The sequence below is a fragment of the Pinus tabuliformis genome, chromosome 6 (genome assembly GCF_031772625.1).
Source record: "Pinus tabuliformis cultivar Carrire ecotype Pingquan chromosome 6, CPIR1, whole genome shotgun sequence".
In the NCBI taxonomy this organism is placed as follows: Eukaryota; Viridiplantae; Streptophyta; class Pinopsida; order Pinales; family Pinaceae; genus Pinus; species Pinus tabuliformis.
Window position 1 is genome coordinate 1,996,208,128 of NC_142292.1, and position 23,661 is coordinate 1,996,231,788.

Sequence of the window (23,661 nt, forward strand, 5' to 3'; positions counted from 1 at the left end):
CGAATTCAAATTTAGACATCTTCAGAAATAACTGTTCTTTTTCAAGACATCCAACACTTTCCTCACATGCTTGACATGCTCTTCTCGTGATTTGTTGAATATCAAAATATCATCTAAATAGACAATTACAAACTCATGAAGAAAGGATCTTAAAACATCATTCATAACTCTCATGAATATAGCTGAAGCGTTCCAAAGACCGAAAGGCATAACCAACCACTCAAACAATCCCTGTTTGGTTTTAAAAGCAGTGTTCCAAATATCCTCCTCATCTATTCTAACTTGATGATATCCACTTCTCAAGTCTAATTTAGTGGAATATTTTGCATTCTTCAACTGATCTAGCAAATAACCTATTCTTGGCAGTGGGTATCGATTATTTATGGTAATTTTATTCAAATCTCGATAATCTACACACATGCGTCAGGTTCCATCTTTCTTGGGTACCAAAACAATTAGTGAACCACATGGCAAAGTAGAGGGACGAATTACACCTTTATCTAACAATTCCTGGACTTGTTTCTTAATTTCTAAACTTTTCAGAATTAACATTCGATACATACCGATATTTGGGAGTGGACAGTCTTGTTGTAGCTGAATTTCGTGCTGAATTGACCTTTTTGGTGGCAATCCCTCTGGTTCTTGAAACACATCTCCATATTGATTGTCCACATCAACCAATTCGGATTTCAGCTTCACGTCATAGCCTGTAAAGGATTCACACTCCTTGTCATTCTTTTGCTTGACCATAAGGAGCATGATATTCTTGCTGGAATTGACCAGTCGCTTCATTTGCCCTGCGCTTGCTAAAGATATATTAAGATTTCTACGATGGGCTCTCACAATATACTCCACTCCATCTTTGAAAAAACGATATTTGTTCTCAAATCTATGGAAAAAGACTTTCCAGTCATATAGATATGGCATTCCCAACACAATTCCAAAAATATCTAGCAGCACTACATCTAATTCGACTTCATCAACGAAATTGGCAGTAATAGGAAACTCGAAAACGTATTTCCTTATGACTTGAATATTTGCATCCTTGGTTATCCAACCCAATGGATACGGTTTATGATGAGGCACAGTTTCCAAATTCAACTTCTTGACCAAGTCTGTAGAAATTAAATTTGCTTGGGATCCACTGTCAAACAACGTATCAATTTTGGTGTGTTTGGAAATAACTCTGATATGGAACAACTCAATTATGTTTTCTTCATTTGAAGCATTGTTGGAGTTATTTGTTGCACTGGTGCTTGCCACGGATTCCTCTTTGCTTTTTTTTTGCCACGACTTTTCCTTTAGTGGTTGTGGATGCAATCTTTATTTCATCAGCTAAGTTGGAACCAAAGTCTTGTTGTACAACAATGTTTGTCTTATGTTTCCCTTTATTGTTAAATTTCTTCGGTCTTAATTTAGGATGAAGCTTCCAACAATGCGCTTCATCATGGCCCTCCTTGGAACAATTCTTGCACACGGGTTTCTCCCTTCTTTCTTAATAGAAGCATTTTTCTTTTGCTTTTCTTTAGATTTCTTTCCTTTTTCACCACTCTAGAATGGCTTCTTCTTACCTTCTTCTTGTACATTTCCCCTCTTGCTTTGAGGTGTGTAGCTTGAACACAGACCTCATCAAGATTCATGGTATTAAATATAATAATTGTGTGTCGAAGATAGCTATGAAAAACTCCTATGTATTTCAACAAAGTATCTTGTGACTGCAAGTCTACTCCTAGCATAAGAGATCTTCTCCTAAACTCCTGAGTATACTCTTGCACATTTTGACCTTTTAACTGTCTGAAATTTTGCCAATTCATGATAGCTTTTTGCATATGAGCTAAAGGGTAGAATTGTATTTTTATAGCAGTAATGAAATCAGACCAAGCAATAGAGATCTTACCATGTTTTTTGATCTCATCTTGAGTCCTTGCTTCCCACCAAATGAGTGTTGCACCCTCCATTCTCAATGAAGCCAACTAAATTTTGATATCATCCTCTTGAAGGTTCTGAATTCTACAATACACCTCCAACTGACGAATCCAATTATCAAGCTTCTCTGCATTCACTTCACCATTATACATGGGAAACTCGAATTTAACATCTAGTTTAAGTAGAGGTGATTTTCTAGCTCCTTTTGAAGAATGATGATGAGTATGAGTAAGGGTTGTATTAGTGGAAGAGTGTGAAGATGCTTGTGAAGAAGAAGATGAAGAAGATGGTGGAGAGGGTGGAGGTTTGTCTCCATTCCCATTACCTCCTTTTCCATTACCATATCTTGAAGTACCTTCTCCTTTGGGAGGTTTGGAACTTTCTATTTACAATCTGCTATTCCTCTCTTCATAGAGGACCTTCACCATCTTTGTCATATCAAAGAAAGCCTTTCTCAAGGTCTTCTCGTCTTCTGTCATGTTTGTAGGTTCTCCTTCATGAGACAAGATCTCTGGAGTCTCAAATACAGCTTGAGGCTAAACTAGTGTTGGATATTGTGGCAACCTTGCTCTTCTTCCCCTTGACCCAACTTCAGGGCTTCCAACCAGCTTTCCTTCACCTCTTTTGAGTTTTAACCTTGTTAGCATGACACAAAACTAGCAAACAATACTCCTTTGCACAAGCAAATATAGTAAGCAAAAACCTCCCTCTGGTACCAACTTAATCTGAAATGGAGCAGATTAGTAATGTTGTGCTAATTCCCCATTCAGAATAAAACCCAAGATGCTTATCATTTGCTTATCAAGTGCTTAAGGATTCACAATTTTTTCTTAATTAACTGATTCCCATGAGAGTTTCTTATGTAAATGTTATAAACAATTTAACATAAAACATATGTTGAACAACAAAAAAATAACAACAAAGAACATCAAAATACAACACACAACACAGATTTGATGAGGAGTTCACCCCTCTTGGGCTACGTCTCCTTGGTCCAACTTCCAATGCTTGGGCCTCTCTATTATGCTCAAAATTACAACAAAAGTGTGTTTACAATGCTCAAATGCCTCTAAAACTTGTCTCAATGAGTTCATAATACTAAAAAATGGATAACTAGCTTCTTTTTATATCCAATTTGGTGAAAAACTGAAGAAGTTATGACTTCTCCTAGTTCTCCCACTATTCGTTCCAAAAAATGCTCCATATCCGACAAGAACCCACAATTTCGCTCCAAAATCCGCTAACCGAGCAATAATTTTTCTGCGCGGTGGGCCTTAATCCGTCGACACTAACTGTCTTATCGCAAATTGCAATCGACGGTGTCCTACAGGGTTATGGTCTGTGAACAAGGCGACAATATGCAATTGAAATATTGATGGACCCGAGGGGAGTATTAACCGAAATGTAAAGTCGCTTCGCATCCGGGTGTCTTTTGCATTTTGAAATTGAAAGATAACCCAGGTGTCTTGCATATGCAGGACTTGTTGCGTTGTGATTTGTGATTAGGATATCGCATTGCAACCTGATATCTGAGGGGGGCCGATTTCTATAATGCCTTCCCTGTTGCAAAGTGCGATTGCGATTTATCGCATCGCAACCTTGGCCTTGCTTGGGGTTGATTCTTTAACATGAATGGATAGTGATATGCGGGGGCCGATGATGGCCTTCCACTTGGCGCCTCCTCATTCGCCGAAAGACCTTGCCACATCATCCAATCTCGCCATGTAAGCAAGTCAAACCTGAACTTTGACTTGCTATAAGTTTTGCATACGAGCTCGAATTTGAGAGCTGTTCACACCATTAGAATCAGAATGACAAGATATTCGATCTGAATATAAGTTTAATAAAATTCTGACACTTTGATTTTTGAGCATAATTTTGAGCACCTAATCAGCTGGGAAGGCTGAAATTTTGCTGCTGTAAGGTCAAACCCTAGATCAAAGTTGTTGCTAGAAGATTATCACTTGGAAAAGAATAAAGGGTTGACTTGGTGATTGGAGGGAGTATGTGTCTAGGTCAAAGAGGCTTGCACTATCTCATCTTTTCTTTGAATCTATTGAAGGAAGAGTTCTGACTCAGTCTTCCCCTTATAGGCATTTCGCCCTGGATGCCCGCCCACACCTTGTGTCTCTTGTTCTTGTGATCTTCATATACAAATAAATTGGTAATTTCTTGATGAAACATAATATAATAGGGAAGTAAAATAAGCCAACATGATTCACAAGTAATTAACAAGAAGAAGAAATCAAACCCTAATTACTACTAGCATTGATTTCTCAACATGGTTTCAGAGCTAAGGTCAAAAAAGGTTGGATATCACTTTGTTGGCTTGAAAAATACTCCCTCTATAACAATTTACTTGAATATGGGCTTCAATATCATAAGAATTGCAGGAAGCTAGATTGGAAGGATCATCTACAACTTATCTAAGAAAGTCAAAAGCGAAGAGTTCTTGGCTGCACTCATAGGTACTCTTGATGAAAACAATGCATGGATAATTGATAATGGAGCATCAAGACACATGACAGGATAAATCATAAAACTTCATACTCTATCAAAGGAACAATCATCTCATTCAGTGGAGCTAGGAGACAACAAGAATTATGCAGTCAAGGGCCTTGGATCTACATCTTTGAAGCTGGAAAATGGAGAAAAGATACACCTCAACAATATACTCTATGTTCCAGGTTTGAAAAAGAATTTACTTTCAATTTCTTGTTTAGAAGATAAAGGAGATAGGGTTTCCTTTGTAGATGGTAAAGTCTTGGTTTGCAGAAATGATTCAAGCATTGAAAAGGAAAAGGTTCCTCAAGTTTGTGAAGGTTGACTATATAGAGTTATAACACCATCTCCTCAAGCCCTAGTTCACATGGAAATCAATCCTATCAAACTATGGCATAGAATTTATGGGAATATACACTACAAGATCATTCCCTCTCTCAATCAAATAGTAAATGGCATCCCTAACATCAAGGAAGATTGTGAAGGAGTATGTAAGGGATGTTCTTTGGGAAAGAATACAAGGAAGCATCTCACAAGTAGTGATACAAGGTCTAAAGAGATATTAGACCTCATTCATTCTGATGTGTGTGGGTCTATGTTTAAGAAATCACTTGGAGGCCATATTTATTATGTGAACTTCATTGATGACCACTCTAGAAATACATGGCTCTACCTTCTCAAGGCAAATGATGAAGTATTTGAAAAGTTCAAGGAGTTTAGATCTGAAGTGGAGACCTTAACCGAAAGAAATATAAATACCTTGAGATTCGACAATGGTGGGAAATACACTTCAAAAGAATTGGTTTAATATTGTAAAGAAGAAGGTATTAAGAGGGAGCTCATTATTCCCTACAATCCTGAACAAAATGGAGTTGTAGAATGGAAAAATAGAACAATTGAACAATGCATATGAACTATGATATTTGACCAAGACCTTCCAAATTTTTTATGGGGTGAAGCAACTATGACAACAATATATATACAAAATAGAAGGCCTCATAGAATACTTGAGAATATGAAACTTGAAGAAGCATTCACAAGGAAGAAGCCATGTTTGGACCATCTTAGAAGATTTTGGTGTCCCACATACATCCATATTCCAAAGGACAAGCGAAAGAAACTAGATTCTACAATCATTAAAGTGATCTTTGTTGGCTACAGTCTTTCTTCAAAGGCATATAGAATCTACATTAAGAAAGGAAGACAAATTGAAGTAAGCAAGGATGTTATATTTGATGAGAATCATGCCTACAAAAGATCCAAGGATATTCCAATTGATTATGATGATGAAGATACACCACTATTTTAAGAAGAAGAACATCATGATAAGACAACTCCAAACCAAGAAGAAGAAGATGAAGGACCAAGTGAGTCGATTCAACCTATGATCATACCCGAAACAAGGAAGAGGCCAAATTGGTTGAAAGCTACTCTTGAAGATGCCAAAGGACATGGAGCTACTAAAGGAACTTTTAGAGAAAGCAAAAGACCAAAAAGATATTCAAGATATGCAACATACATGACAAAATTGATAGAAGTTGAACCAACTACATTTGAAGAAGTTGCTCATCAAGAAGAATGGAAGAAGGCGATGCAAGAAGAATATCAATCCATCATGAAGGATAGAGTCTAGGAAATCATTCTTAGGCCAAGTGACAAATGAGTTGTCACTTCAAAATGGATTTACAAAATTAAAAATGCTTTTGATATAAGTATAGACAAATACAAGGCTATATTTGTTGCAAGGGGCTTCTCTCAAAATGAAGGTATAGACTATGAAGAAACCTTTGCACCTACTTCTAGATATACTACTATAAGATTGTTGGTTTCGCTATTTGCTACAATGGGATGGAATATTCATCAAATGGATGTAAAAACAACATTTCTGAATGGGACCTGTTGACGGTGCTGGACCCGCCAACATTCAGGGGATCTCCTCGATATGAAGTCCCAATTAGACCTCACACCGTTTGGTGTAGGAGTCCCATCCGGTATAAAGGCCCGGTTGCCAAATCCTTAAAGATTTTCCTTAGCTCTACCTGTCAGCACAAGAGAGTAATGCAATGGTATCTTTGAAAAGCAAGGTGAGTGTTCCTGGTGAGTGTGCAGTGCAAATGTGTCTAGGTTATCTTACTGCAAAAGGGGGGAGAAAAGTGAGCCTCTAAGTGAGAGGTAATAGTACCACCTAGGAAGAGAGACACATGAACGAGAAGGACCTGTCCAACATCCATCGGAATAGACCACAACTAATGCAACAGTTTTTAAAACCAATGAAAAAGGGAAGATCCATATAACATCCAGTGGAATAGCCCACAACGGATGTGACAATCATTATAAATGATAAGGAAAGAAAGGTATGTCTAGTATCCCGCAGAATATTCCACAAGGACAAGACAACAGTAACAACCATTACAACACATTCTCAACAATATAAGCACTAAAATAACCCGAATAGTTCAACTATATTAGTACATGTGAAAGCAAACATGAAATACAAACGTTCACATAATGGTCTTGCAAACATTCATAAGTCATGCATGAAGAACATGCTGGCCTTAAAATGCTTTTGTTATTAAGCAAAAGTTCCAAGACACATATCTACATTGTACATCACTAGCCCCGGTAGTGGGACATTGGAGCCACTCCTTGCTCCTCAAAGAACTAGCTAATCTCTGTAATGCCTTGCAGGAGGAGCTAAGGTGAAAAGTCCTTTGCTCATATAATGAGGGGGTATATATAACAAAGGGGTGATGATTACCCCTCGTGACTCGTTGACTACCCTCATGATTGTTCAACTTCCTATGACTTTTTAACTTACATGACTCTTCATATTCATGTGTGTCCATTGGAATTCCACTTTATGATGCATTTGATTTATAACATCCATGGCCCACAATAGTGATGTGGCATATGACAACTCATGACACAACTTGACATGACACTGCTAACATGAACTAGCTTGATGATGTGGTAATATCAAGTCGATGTTGTTGCTAGGTGCTAGATGTGTTCTTGGATATGATTTCTTTTTTCCTTCGCATAACTTGGTAATGCAAGGTCTTCAATGATCTTCGATCTTGGAAGGTGGTTGCACACTTGTGTTCCTTTGATTGTTCTTGGTACGTCCACTTGTCCATTCAACTACAAGTGAGTCTTTAGGCATGCTTCCCTTCTTCCTCTCCTTCTTCATCATCTCACCATGACTTGGTAGTCTACTTGTTCCTACAATTCACTCATGATGAGACAACATCAATCTGAAAAATCCCTAGTCTAAGATGATGCATTATTATCCATGAACTGATCCAAGGACAAGTGACAAGATGGGAGAGAGGGCCTAGTAATTGTGCATTGCACAGTTCCAACTAATAGGGAGAGAGCTTTATCACTGAGACTGCACAGAGTGAAACTCAGACTTGACTAAGGAGGGGGTCAGTTCTATGCAATTTTCAAAGGTAAGGGGGACTGGGCAATAAAGAGGCCTAGAGGACAAATCTACATAGTTATTGAGGTCAGTGGGCTCTGGTCAAGCAAGGGCACTGTAGGACACATCTGCGCAGTTCTGGAGGCCAAGGGAGTTTGGGATCTCTGTTCATTGTGGGGTTCCAACGGGTAAGGGAAAAGCATTAGGAATGAGTGCAAAGTGCGATGTTCAAATCAGACTGGGAGGAACAGCTGCGCAATTTTAGGGGTCAAGGAAGGTTGTTGGGCTCTGCATTTCCGCAGTACAACTACCCTGGAGGATAGTGACTGTGCACTGCGTAGTTCTAGGCAACAAGGTCACATTAATAAGGGCTAAGACTGCGCAACGTGTAGTTCAGTCGGGGCCTAGTGAAGCTTAGTTTCTTAGTTGGGAAGATTTTCCGAAAATGGCTAAGTGCGGGAGGAAGATACACTTGTGATGAACTTGAACTCATGATCACACACTTAGCATACTTCAATGACACAACAACATAGACCACCAGAGAACCAAACAAAGCATTACCCTTTGTGTAAATGTCTCATGACAAGAAGCAACAAGTGCAACACTTGGGATAGACTTTAGGATGGCCGTGACAACAATGCTCAAAACTTTATGTATGAGTGTGACAGGTGTTTACATGGCTAGGAAAACTCGTATACACAAAGACCGCGCTTCGAAACCACCAGAAAGGTTCACAAACATGAAAAAATAGTCAAACATGCCAAAAGACGACAATTAATCTGACAAGTGAAAGGGCTCAATGGATTTGGGGAAAGCTCGTGAAATGAGCTTAATTGTTTGCAACAATCAAGGGAAAGACCAAGGAAGACTCTAAAATTTGAGTGCAAAACAAAATTTTGGAGTGTGTTGTAGCTACTACAACACTTGGTGACACATTGGTTGAATTCCAACTTCTCTGTCTTGGTTAGCTTCTTCTGTGCAGGGCCTTGGTCCTTCAGGGAGTATTGATTGATCATGCAAATTACTTTGGCTTCCCCACTTACCCCATGGGCAGACATGGTCCCCTATATACCTTATTAGTTGAACACAACATAAGATTTAGCATAATCACAATGTTTCGAGTTGGGAAGGGTAGTTTAGCCTACGAGCTTAAGATTTTTAGAGAACAATATTTCATCTCTGGTGTTGCTCCACTGCCAACAGGCCTAGACAATACCTCAACGGAGTCATCCAGGAACACAAACATTGCTTCGCTTCCATTGATCATGGATAGTACCCCGACATTTTTGCTTTCTTCACCTCTCTGCGTAGGAAGCCTTTCTCTTCTTTTGCCTTTGTTTATTCATTTAAAGAGAACTATGCATCGACCCTTATTTATTTTGGGGCGGAAGAGGGATCTTGACTTATTAAGAATAGGAGAGGTTGTTCCTTCATAGAATCATATATATACCTTTGATTTAGGTTTGATCATTTATATTTTTCCCCTTCTCCATTTCTACTAGTTGGATAGGCTTGAAAACACCAATGTGGAAAAATGAGTATAGGCATGAAGTTTCCAGACTAGACACGGGTTCATGGTTAGGCCAAAACTCTCCTTACAGACGGATAGTATTTTCCATCAGAACTTCATCGACCAAAAAAAATACAACTAACACAAGGAAGACAAACAAAAAGCTAGCCAAGTGTTGCAGTGTCACAAGACTCTTTGAACTTCAGCCACACACACACTTAGAATCCGCAATGAATTCAGGCACAACACTTATTCATAGAACAAAATAGTAGAAAACTGAAGCAAAGACATAAACAACAAACAACAAAAGGCTATGTACATAGTGTGGGGGGAAGCCCCAGATCTTCATTGAAAATATTGTTTTAAGTCTTGGCCATTGATGAGGAGAGAGTCAATCTTCCCATCAAGTGATTGAAGACGATATGTGTGTTGGCCAAGATTTTCATGGACTATGTAAGGACCAATCCACATGGACTGAAACTTAATGTGTTTGCTTTTGTCCTCGTGGGCTTTGTCCCACTTCAAGACTAAGTCACCCAAACTAAAGTTATTCTTCCCTGCAAACTTTCTATCAAACCATCTCTTGATACGACTCTGGTGAAGTGAAAATTTTTCTTTTGCTTTCAACCTTTCTTCTTGTATCTTGTGCAAAGTGTCCATCCTACGCTAAACTAAAATACATATCTTGCCTTGGGATTCTTGGGACAATTGGAGAGAAGGCAAGTAGATGTTTGGTAGGAGGATGGCTTCTTTTCCATCCATCAGGAAGTAAGGGGAGGTGTTCAAAGGAGTTTTAGGCACGACTCGGTTAGCCCATAATGCATTCACCAAAGCAGCGTACCAATTTTGCTGTTAAGAGAATATGGTCTTTTTGATGATACAGATGAGGTTCTTGTTCGTGGATTTAGCAAGACCATTCTCCCGCATATAATAATTAGCAAAATGTTAGAAGATAATACCATTTTCCAATGCAAAATCATAAAGTCTTAACGATGAAAAATATGTTGCATTGTCAAAAATAAGTGACATAGGAACGCCGAACCTGGTGATGATGTTCTGTTGTAGAAAGTTGATGAATTCTTGATCGTTCACCTGTTTCAGCGAAACTTCCTCTTTCCACTGGGTGAAATAGTATGTAGTAGTTAAGATATACTGTTGTTGCTTTGATGAGTGCGAGACAATTTCCCAAATGATATCCAAGCCCCATTGTCGAAAACGTTCTTCCACTGCAACGAGCTACAGTGGGGCTGCTTCTTTCTGATTTTTTGTCAGCACACCTTTGACACACCGGACACTTACGAGCATAGGCATGAGCATCCTTGAATAATGTAGGTCAGTAAAAGTAAGCCCACATAACCTTATGTGTTGGAGTGTTGCATGCGAAGTGTCCCCTGGCTGGTCCGTCGCAGAGATCACATAACACCTTTTATGAATCATGTGCCTCCAGACATTTGAGCAATATTCCATTGTGGTGCTTCCTAAACAACACCCCGTGCACCAATTGATATGATAGCGCTTTGAGTCGGAGTGCCCTCTTCTACCTCATATAGAAGTGAGAGGTTACGGTGCCATGCTCAAGATATTAGCGCACATCCATGTACCCAGAGTTTATGTCCAAAGTGGGGGAGGCTCACTTAACTTTGTACATCTCGATCTCTTGCTCCCATATTGCGGGCTCTTATTCTTCCTCTTTTGCGTTGATTGCTTCTGTTGCTAATTTGCAAAGACCATGACCCTTGATTGTGTGAACTGTTTTGATGTCAAGATTGTATTCCCATAATCTAGTCATCTAGTTCGCCCTTATTTCACCCAGATCTTGTTGAACAAGCAATGATTTGACTGCTGGGTGTGGAACAAAGATAATACAACGTTTTTTTAACAGATAGGGCTTGAAGTGATTTACCGCCTTTTATACTGCATAAGCCTATTTTTCCATAATGGGGTATTTGAGATCTGGTCCTTGCAGGCTTGCACTCATGAAGGACACAGGCCTTTCATTTTTCAACTCATCCTCTTGAGTGAGCACAACAGCAAGAGAGGTGTTAGAAGCAAAAGTGTAGAGCAAGAAGTCTTTACTGAAGTCTGGGTTGTACAACGTGGGTGCTTTTGATATGTCTTACTTGATATGGGAAAACACGTCCTTTCCCCTCTTATCCTATTTATAGACTGCGTCCTTCTTGATCATCTCCTGTATCAGTTTAACAATATAAGAATAGTCAGAGATGAACTTTCAGAGGAAGTTGATCTTCCCCAAGAAATACTGCATGGATTTCTTGTTTATTGGGTGGGGAATATGCGTAATGGTCCTGATCCTATTTGGGTCTACCTTTGATCCTAATTTTAGAAATGATGTGTCCTAGGAGATTCCCTTAAGACACTGTAAAGATACTCTTCTTGGGGTTCAAGGATATCTTGTATTTTTGGCATCGCTCAAAAATCTTCTTCAAATGGCGCAGGTAGTTTGACCTCTGTTTGGAAAATATTGTCATATCATCAAGGTATACCACTACACCCTGTCCAATAAGTCCGTGAAAGGTGATTTCCATCCCACGTTAGAATGTTGCACTGACATTGGCTAGCCCAAATGGTATTCGTCGAAATGAGAACGTGCCCCACTTCGTCTGGAACGTAGTGTTCAATCTGTTAGACTTTGCTACCAGAACCTAGTCATAACCTGAGAATCTGTCAGCCCCAGATATTGTTTGCAATATTTGCTCCATGGATGACACTGGGTAATTTTCCTTGTTCGAGGCATGGTTAAGATTTCAAAAATATACTCAGAGGCAGATCTCCTCAGACTGCTTTCGTAGAGGGACTAAGCTTGATACCAACGTTGAATGTCGCACCTTGTAAATGATTTGGGAATCCAATAGTTTTCTCAACTCCTTCTGTATGAGGGCTCAAGCATTGGGGGAACTTTCCTTAATTTATGCCGAAATGGCTTGGCCCTTTCCTTGATCGGTATCACATGTTGGATGTTTCACATGTCATAAGTCTTGAGTTCATCGTATGTCCACGCGAAGACATCACAGTACTGCTTGAATAAGAACATGAAGTCTTTCCGCTCTTGTGGTGTGCAACAAGTACCAAGATTAACATACTTCAGATCTTTCTTAGTTCCTAAGTTGATTTCCTCATGCGCCAAAATGGAACTGTGGGTCTTGGCATTAACGAGCCCCTGGAAGCGGTTTTGTAGATCATACAAATTTTCCAGTGATACCACACCCTTAGGGATGAGTTTTCCTTTACTTGTGTTGGTCGCTTCCTATAGTGTCTATTTGTGTTCATTCTCGTCAATTGCTATGTCTTTTAATATGTTAGTTTTGGCCATAAAGTACAATATTTGTTGGTTGCAATAAAAAAACACATAATTTAGTTATGTTATCTGGGACAGATGGTTTATACAAAATTTCAATAGAAAATTCATCCCTTAAAGGTAACATCCTAACAACTGTGTTTGCCAAGGCATCTGCAGCTGCATTACACATTCTTGGTACTGAAATAATATTAAAATCTTGGAAGTGAGAGATGAGTCACCATACCTCTTGTTGATAACTCTTAAGATGAGGTGACACACAATGTATAATGTTACGTACTTGACGCACCACGATTTCGGAGTCACCTACCACTTTTAGGACAACAATGTTGAGGTCAATGGCCTTCTGCAAGCCCAAGACGAGTGCTTCATACTATGCAGTGTTGTTCATGGACTCTAATTCCAAGCGACTAGAGATTAAGTGTTTTTTCTGCAACTGGTCTATTAAAACACAACCATCTCCCGAGCCCTCCTGTGTCTTGGATCTGTCAAAGTACACTGTCCACATGTCATATGTACAGGTATTTCTCACTACACTAGTACTACTACTGCTAATACTACTACTACTAACTGTACAAAGTTCATTATCACCAGTTGGACATGGAAGGAGATCCAACTATGATTTGGGTGGTACTAGGGATGGCTCTGTAAGATAGCACCCCAAATGTGTTTCTAGAAAATAATTGCCAAATAAAAGTTATGTGAAAAATATTGGCTTGTTATGCCCATTCAAGGGGGTCACTATGTACTTCATGTATCTCTATGACTCTACTCAGATATGATTTTTCTTGCCCCTGTACGGAAGCCATAAGTGTGACCAATTTGTGGCAAAGTATCCTTGCAACTTTCTTGACTAGTCTCTGCTCAGTAACACTCCATATGCTTCTAGAATGTCCACAATCACAATGTTGATACATTGGTGAACTCATCCGTCAGCTGATAACCGAATGATGACATCCCTGAGTTCACCAATTTCCTGGACATGAGTTATGTCTAGTTGAATGATTTGTGCATCTGTCTTGTCCCATTTAACATTGATCTTCTTGGCCATAGATAATGGCATGACATTTATCGATGCACCAGAATCAACCAAGAAATTGTGTACATTGAAGTTGAAGATTTCAAATGTTAACAAGAATGGTGGGCAGAGTGTGTTTGCATCCATCATGAGTGCATTAAGTATAGATGCGAGAGCGTCAGGAGACTTACTAGATCCCTTGTCTGAAGAGGTAGCATTACCAGTAGAAGTTTGTCCAAGTGCCCATAGAAGGATGTCTCGTTGGCTCGTGATATTTGTAAGTTCAAACAGGGAGATGTTTGCACAAACCTTCTTCATATACTCTACAATGTTATAATCTACAGTGGGAAGACTGACCAAGGTGTTTGGGGATGGAATTGGTTTTTAGTTTCTAAAGGGAAAATTCTGTCTTTAATTCTGTCAGAAACACTAATCGTTGGAACTGTTTTCCTAGACTTGCTCTGAGTGTTCTCCGCTGAGTTACCCAAAGGATTGATTTTTCTTAACAAGTTTTCTTTGAATTTCTATATCGGCACCTCATTCATAATGTTTGACCCTTTGCTTATTACGTTGTATCAATTGCTCTGCTTCTGGGCTGGACCATCACTCGAAGGCTGCTTATCAACAATGCTCTTTTGGGCTCCGAGAATGCAATGATACACATTCACTGCATGTCGAGTGCTTGGAGCTTCATCAGCTACAACAACTTCTTCCTTCTCTTCATTGGGCTCATCCTACTCCTTAACCATGATTGAGTCAACAAACTCCGTAGCCATTCTGCTCAAAAGTTGGTTCCATTATGGGCATGCCTTCTTCGAATGGTGCTCATTATGAAACATGCAGTATGAATCCGTGCCAATTTTTTCAATATTCAACACCACATTGGAACTCTGCGCATATTTTTTTCGTTTGATTACTATTGTTGCCGAAATCTGCATTCCTTCTAAGCTTGAACTTGGGGGGCTTGCTGCTCACAGTAGTATCGCTTGTCCTTTGTTTGAGTTCAACCATTTCGGTGGTCAAGGATTGATCATATGAGTAAGGCTTTCAAGATCGTTTGGTTCCTTTTCCTTATCCTTACTGACTGAGACCTGAGATCTCTTACCTGTGTCCTTGGAGTCCTTTGTGGGTTCATCATCTGTGATGACTCCAATAGTGCGTAGGTCCTTCTCAACGACAATAGCCTCTTCATAGTTTTCTGTCAATGTTGGTCTCGCAGTTTGCTTTACAAACTACGCAATACTTGTCGGAAAGGCAAAAGTGTAGTAGTCTATGGTGATGGAGTCATGAGGTTTTGTGTCATCTGAAAACTTGTTCAAGATGCGATTGAACCTCTGATTGAAATCTTTAACTTTTTCCTTCTGCTCCATCTTAAGACTACCCAACTCCTTCAATAACATGGCATGGGTCTTATCTTCAACAAATTTCTCAAGAAAGATTCTTTTGAATGCCCTCTAATTCTAGATGGAGTTTGGAGGAAGGCTGTGATACCATACAACTATTCTACCATCCAAGGTACATGGAAAAAGTTTGCATGCAATATCATTGTAACATACCTCAACTGTTTGCAGATGTAGATAGAAGTTATCCAGGTGGTTTTCAACCTTCACTGTCTTGTCAGGGTCATATTTCATCAAGATCTTTTCTGCATGACTTGGCATCTTGTGCAGGACACCCAGAAACCCCAGAGGGCCCTGATTCATCCAATCTAGGTTCTTCTCTACCATGTATTCTTCTTCATTATCCCCCTCTTCCTCTTCTTCTTCTTCTTCCTCTTCATCTGTCCCGTTAAAATTTGAACCCGAGAGTAAGGGGTGACCTCCTTCTCCTCCGTGAAAGATTGGAGGTTCTTATACCCTTTACACAACGTCTTCTAGTTCTTCAAGAGTGACGAGAACCACTTCTTCAACAGAAAAGACCACTACTCTTGTCGGGGTGGTCTTGTTCTTCTTCTGAGAATATGGAAGACTGATTACTCCTAGAATCATTCCAGCAACTTTTGAAAACTTATGGGTGATGGGGTGAACGAACCGAAGCTGATGATATGGGATTTCATGTTAAGGGTTGGGCAGCGAAGAGTTACCAACTTTAGAATTACGAGTAGGGGAGACAGAATGAACGTTGTTGCCTTGACCAAAAGATGGATTAGTGGGGTCGGTGGGACAATCAAACATAAAATACTGGCTTCCCTCCTTCTGGTGCAAGAATTGTTAATGGTGCTGGACCCACCAACATTTAGGGGGTATCCCCAATATGAAGTCCCAATCAGACCTCACAAATTTTGGTGTAGGATTCCCATTCAATATAAAGCCTCAGTTGCAAAATCCTTAAAGGTTTGCCTTGGCTATAGTTGTCAACACAAGAGAGTGATGCAATGGTATCTTCAAAATGCAAGGTGAGTGTGCAACACAACTATGGCTAGGTTCTCTTATTGCAAAATGGGGGAGAAAAGTGAGCCTCTAAGTGAGAGGTAATAGTACTATTTCCATCTACTGCAAAATGTGTTTTCAGCTACCCAAAGTACAAAAGAGCATAATAGTTTGTTGTCATCTTCCAAGCCACAAAATGACTCAAAGTCTAAATTAGACCACATCTACTGGATAGTGCTCGGAATAATATTTCCAACGGTATGTGGAAGTCCAAAAATGGACGTCTGGATCAGATGATATGGCTTATTGAAGTTCAGGGTTTGGTTGCCTTTGAAATGAAGGAGAAGTGTATATCAAATGTCCCACAATATCGGAGGTCCTACAAATCGAATGTCCTACAATATCGGATGTCCCGCAAATCAGAGGTCCTGCAAATCGGAGGTCCCACAAATCAGAGGTACCACAATATTGGCAGTTAGTAGGTCCAGGCCATATCACATATCCGCGATCGACGTTTTCAAAATGTCAACCTTAACAAAGTGGCAATTGGTGAACACTAATAGTGTTAAATCGCTGGGATTGTGCCTTGAGCATTGAAGCACTGGGAATGACCGAAGATGAATTAACAAAGGATTTTAGCGAAAAACCAGAGCAATTTCGAGCCTTTTCTCTCTCCTCTAATAGGACGCGTGGGAATGTAAGATTGGTTGCGGTAAGGGACATGGTGAACAAAGATTGGTTCCTATAAGGGACACATGGTGAAAAAATATTGGTTCCGATATGTCGCATGGCCGATGACATCATCATGACGTGACAGTACGATGGACACGTGGTAGGCAGATTCAACAATTTTAGGGGTCATAAAAGGAAAAAAAAGTGTGACATGTGTCACCACTCACGAGGTGCCACGTGGCAAAGGATGACGTCAGAGCGGAAATCGACGTTCACAAGTTGACGCATAATGTTGCATCAAAGTAAAAACTCTGATTGAAGTTCTTTGCTTGAGGGGATCTAATATGAGGGTTGGCATGTAGTCATGAAGAGTTAAAGAACGAAGGGCTAAGGCTAAAAACTGAGGGCTAATCGGCGATCGACGATCGACGAAATAACGCATCACTCCAAGTTAAAACCTTGATTGGAAATTGCTGATTAGGGGGCTCCAATATAAGGGTTGGCCCATGGTTAAGAGGGACTTAAATAACAACAGCAAAGAACAATTTAAATAGGAACTATAGCCCACGACATGAGTCTAAACGCTTTAGCGCCTTAAGGTTGAGCACTTGGTCACTACCCCCGGCCATATGATGAAGAAAGTATAAAGGGACTAAATAAAAGGGGCTTGGGAACACAATTAATCATATTTTTGTATTGTATTTTAGAGTAAAAGTATCGATGAAGCAAAAACTCCGATATAAAAATATGGCTATATTAATGGGAATATAACACACTGATAGTGAAAGGTAGGGAGTTATGTGATGGATGAGTCGGCAGTTGTCATTCCATGATACCACTAAGGCCATTGTCACTGATCGATTCCAGCTCTAAAAGGTAGGAATTCAAGTGGTTAAGGTGAAAGCGACAGGAACCAACTGAGCAGCATGAGAGTCACACCAAGGAAAAGACTTGGCCTTATCAAGGGAATTATCAGGAATGACATAGGGATATTTTCCTCTTATCATCATTCAACTTTTCATTTTTCTTTTATTCCGTAATTTCTATGTATTTTCAAGAAAGGAATCAAATCCTTTGTAATCATTTTGGGCAGGAAGATATCATACGCCGAGACAACTAGTCAATCGGACAGCTAGCCTTTGGCTTAGATATTTTGTAACTGTTAATTCAAAGCTACCCCTCTTCTTATAAATAGGGGGAAGAAACACTTAATAGAATTACAGAATTCTGCACCCAAAGGGTCCAAATTCTGTCATTCCATTGTCGGTCTATTTACTTTTTCATGAGGGACTTGAGCTATGTATTGGTAAATGTAATGGACTGGTGAATTGGACTCATTTTGAGGATTAATGAAACTCTTTAGTGAATCCAATAAGAGCAATGCGAAATATTTTTTCCTCCTCTGTATATCACTTCATGTATGTTCTTTCTCCCTCTAAAATAATGTAATGAAGCTACTGATTTCATTCTTATCATGGTTGTATGTTTGTTGCTAAGTAGTGAGAAGTACCTGCGTAGTTATAGATTTACTTGTGTTATTTGATAATCTACAGTACCTGTAATGTGCACAGATTTACTAATTGTTGTTTGGTGATAAATATATCCATGATGCATATAGTTTGGGACCTTAATTAACGCTCCACCATTTCTGCCATTCCACCTCTTCAGTCTTCCATACTTCTGTCGAAACATTGTTGCTTAGGATTCTGTCTTGTTTCTAGCCCTATGCATCAAATTCCCTCCTCTCTTTTCTCCTCTTCACTTTACTACAATGCCAATATTAAATCTGCCTATTATTGTGTTCCGTCCACCAGAACCAGACATTCCTCTCTAAGATCAACCCGATTTACCCCCTAAGCATTTAAATCCATGTATTCGCTTGAGTTTACCTTGATGAAGGATCATTGAACCAAGCCCCCCTTCATTATCTTTTTCAAAATATGTGACAATTAGAGTGCAAAGGAAAGCCCCATAGATAAAAGCACTCATCTCTTTAAGATGTCCTAGGCACTGCTCTACAATCAACCTAGAGGTTGTGTCTAGGAATATTTCTATATCTCTAGAAGCACTTGTGCTATAGGTGCTAGAAAAAGTGACAACATCTTTCTGGCGTTGTTGCAAGGGAATGAAGAAAAAATAAGTTTCCTTGGGTACGATAAATTTTTACATACCCTCTATCAGGTGAGAAAGGGAAGTGTGGGTTGAAGATCTATCACCTTGACGACTCGACAGTCTGAGTTTCATTATAAACACCCTAGCTACTCCACCATCCGAATCTTAATCTTATGGTAAACATCCTGGCAACTCCACTGTCTATATCTTTATTTGATCATACTCGCTTTGATCCTAAACAACATAAAACTCCCCCTACATTTGAACTTGAGATCACTCACCTAAAGGGGTTTTCAAAATCACCATTCTTGCATTCTTGGCCAACAAATTTGCGCCACTGGATTTTTCTTCTATTGTTGGTTATCCCAATAATGTCCCTTCATTTCATGAATGGAATACCTATTTTCCTATATTAAGTGGAAACACAGATAGAAGGATGGACCAACACCTCAAGGACTTTCATGAATGCATGGAACAATAGGGTATTGTTCTTGAAGATGTACAAATGAAATTGTTCATGTATTCTTTAGACGAGGATGCTAGAGTTTGGTATAACAATACCTGATGACAACATATATTCTTTTAAGAGCTTTCACATAGAATTCAATCATTATTGCAAAAGATTATATCCACCAGATGCTCTATTTGAAGATTGATGTGCATATTTCAATGATGAAAATATTTATGAAGTTAATGATCCTGCTGAATATGTTTGTGAGACTCCATTCCAAGAAGATATCTACTCGCATCAAGGAGCATCTCCCAATGATCAAGAAAGCAAAGAAGGAGACAACATCGAGCTGCAGAAAAATCCTCAGAGATCTTACTCTCTTGAATTGTATGAGTCTCTTTCTTATGGTTCATATGACTTTGATGGGGAGTCGAGTGATGCAAAACCATAAGAATCTTAGTTATGGGAAGCTACACAAAAAGAGGAGGCCCACCCGGAGGTTAAAAAAGAGGCTCTAGTTCATGATTCACATCCTTCAAATGGAGAAAAGGTTCAAGAAGCGAATAATGAAGTTGATGAAGATTCTCTGTTATATAATTCATATGATCCAGAGGAAGATTATAATTGTTACAGATGGTCAGAGGGATCTACTTATAAGCAAGTGGGGAGAAGGCTTCCAACAACAATTTTTAAAGAAGAGCCCAAAGTTGAAGGACCAAGTAGTGTATGTGGTTCCCTGTTGCAGAAAGATTCATGCTGGGAATCATCAGTAGATTCTCCTGTCTATAACTCTTACAGTTCAAAAAATGAAGATTCTATTGCAGGTTTCCAAGAGGGTTGGCTCGTTGACAAATGGGTAACAAAATATCAACAATTATTTTTTTTGAAAAACCTAAAGTTGAAGATATGAACAATATTTATGGCTGCCCTAACCAAGATGATGTTGGTCTGCATAATTTTCAAGAATATGAGGCAGTTGCAAGTCTTTCTCGTCAATTCTATGACCCTATAGCTAACTAGGTGACAACATTATTTTGTTAGTAGCAGAGGTTGTTTATGGAGTATGCATTAAATAATTTGTTTGAAGATATTTGATGGGCATGCTTGTTTTAATTTTAAAATTTCAGCAGCATTGAGGCATTAGGTCCAACACCCAAATGTCGACCTGGTACCATTGCAGAGCTACCTCACTTAGGTGAATTTGTGCACTATACATAAGTAGGATTTGTATATAAATAAGCTCACTAGTTAAGCATTTAATTTCCAGTTGTTAGAGTTTATATTTTTGTATTTCAATTCGATGAGGAAAGGACTCCCCGCAAATAAAGTTCCATGGAGATTTTCTGGTTTTGTAGATTCATTATATTTTTGACTCCATTCCTAATGGTGAAGTCTACAGGTTTGCAAGTTCTCATCACCTTTCCAACAAGGCATTGTCCCCAGTAGGAGCCAATGTTTTCACCTACTGCAAAATCTGTTTTCAGTTGCCCAAAGTACAAAAGAGGAGAAAATTTTGTAGTTGTCTTCTAGGCCACATAAGGACTCAAATTCTAAATTGGACCACCTCCATTGGATAATGCTTGGAATAATATTTCCAACGGTATGTGGAAGTCCAAAAATGGACTTCTGGATAATAAGATATGTCTTGTTGAAGTTTAAGGGTTTAGTTGCCTTTGAAATGAAGGAGAAGCGCATATTGGAGGTCTCGCAATATCAGAGGTCCTGCAAATCAGAGGTCCCACAATATCAGAGGTCCCGTAATATGGGAAGTTAGCAGGTCCAGGCCATATCACGTATCGACGATCAATGTTTTCAAAATGTCAACCTTAAAAAAGTTGTGATTGACGAACGACGATAGTGTTAAATCACCAGGATTGTGCCTTAAGTGTTGAAGCACCATGAAAGACCAAAGATGAATTAACAAAGGATTTTAGCACAAAACCAGAGCAGTTTGGAGCCTTTTCTCTCTCCTCTAATAAGGTGCGTGGCAATGTAATATTGGTTCCGATAAGGGACACATGGTGAACAAATATTGGTACTAATAAAGGACACATGGCGAACAGAGATTGGTTCTGATATGCCACGTGGTGGCTAACGTCATCATGGCCTGACAATATGGTGGACACATGGTAGGCAGATTCAAAATTTTTAGGGACCATAAGAGTCCAAAAAAGGGTGACACGTGTCACCACTCACGAGGTGCCACATGGAAAAGGATGATGTTAGATCGAAAATCGACGTTCACAGGTTGAGGCATGATGTTGCATCAAAGTAAAACCTCTGATTTAAATCCTTTGATTGAGGGGATCCAATTTGCTTGCAGTCGCGAAGAGTTAAAGAACCAAGGGCTAAGTTTGAGCATAGAGGGCTAATCAACGATCGATGATTGATGAAATATCACATCAATTCAAGTTAAAACACCGATTGGTAATCGCCAATAAGGGGGCTACGATATAAGGGCTGGCCCATTGTTAAGAGGGACTTAAAAAACAGGGGTGAAGAACAATTTACAAAGGAACAATAACCCCTGAGAGGAGTCTAAATGATTTAGCACCTTAAGGTTGAGCACCTAGTCACTGCCCTCAGTCATATGATGAAGAAAGAAGAAAAAATAAAAGGGGCCTGGGACCACAGTTAATCGTTTTTTTATTATTTCCTTTTAGAGTAAAAGTCTCGACGAAGCAAAAAATCCCATATAACAATATGGCTATATTACTGGGAATATAACACTCTGATAAAGAAAGGCAGAGACTTATGTGATGGGTGAGTCGACAATTGTGATTCCATGATACTACTAAGGCCATCGTAACTAATCAATTCCAGCTCTAAAAGGTTGGAATTCAAGTGGTTAAGGTGAAAGTGGCGGGAACCAGCTGAGTAACATGAGAGGCACACTAGGGTAAAGACTTGGCCTGATCAGGGGAAATCTTAGGAATGACACAGGGATATTTTCCTCTTATCATCATTTAGTTTTTCCTTTTTATTTTATTCTGTAATTTCTGTGCATTTTCAAGAAAGGAATCAAATCCTTTGTAATCATTTTGGGCAGCATGATATCGAATGCCAAGACAACTAGTCAATCAGACAACTAGGCTTTGGCTGAGATATTTTGTAACTATAAATTCAAAACCACCCCTCTCCTTATAAACAGGGGGAAGAAAGAATTAATAGAGGTTGCAGAATTCTGCACTCGAGGGGTCCAAATTATGTCATTCCACTTTTGGTTCTATTTACTTGTTGATGAGGGAGTTGAGTTATGTATTGCTAAATGTAAGGGACCGGTTAATTGGAATCATTTTTAGGATTAATGAAACTCTTTAGTGATTCCAATCGTTTCTTCCATTCCACCTCTTCAGGTTTCCATCTACCGGAACATTGTTGCTTAGGATTTTATCTTATTTCCAGCCCTATGCATTGAATTCCCTCCTCTCTTTTCTCCTCTTCACTTTACAACAACGCCAATATTAAAGCTGCCTATTATTGTGTGTCAACCACTAGAACTAGATATTTCTCTCTAATATCTACTTGATTTACCCCCTAAGCATTTAAATCCATGTATTCGCTTGAGTTTACCTTGATGAAGGATCATTAAACCAAGCCCCCCTTCATTATCTTTTTCAAACTATGTGACAATTAGAGTGCAGTGGAAATCCCCACAGATAATATTTAAAAGCACTCCTCTCTTTAAGATGTCCTAGGCACTACTCTACAATCAACCTAGAGGTTGTCTCTAGGAAGATTTCTATATTTCTAGAAGCACTTGTGCTACAAGTGCTAAAAAAAGCGACAACATCTTTCTGGCGTCGTTACCAGGTAATGAAGCAAAATATTTTTCCTTGGGTACGACAAATTTTTACATTCCCTCTGTCAGGTGAGCAAGGGAAGTATGGGTTGAAGATCTCTCACCTTAGCGACTCCATTGTCTGAATTTCATTATAAACACCCTGGCTACTCCACTGTCTGAATCTTATGGTAAACATCTTGGCGACTCCATTGTCTATATCTTTATTTGATCATCCTGGCTTTCAAGCGGCCTCATACTCACTCTGATGCTAAACAACATAAAACTTCCCCTACATCTGAACTTGAGATCACTCACCTAAAGGGGTTTTCAAAATGGCCATTCCTGCATTCTTGGCCAACAAATTTGCCCCACTGGATTTTTCTTCTATTGCTAGTTATCCCAATCATGTCCCTTCATTTCATGAATGGAATACCTATTTTCCTAGATTTAGTGGAAACACAGATAGAAGGTCGGACCAACACCTCAAGGACTTTCATGAATGCATGGAACAACAGGGTATTGTTCTTGAAGATGTACAAATGAAATTGTTCATGTATTCTTTAGATGAGGATTCTAGAGT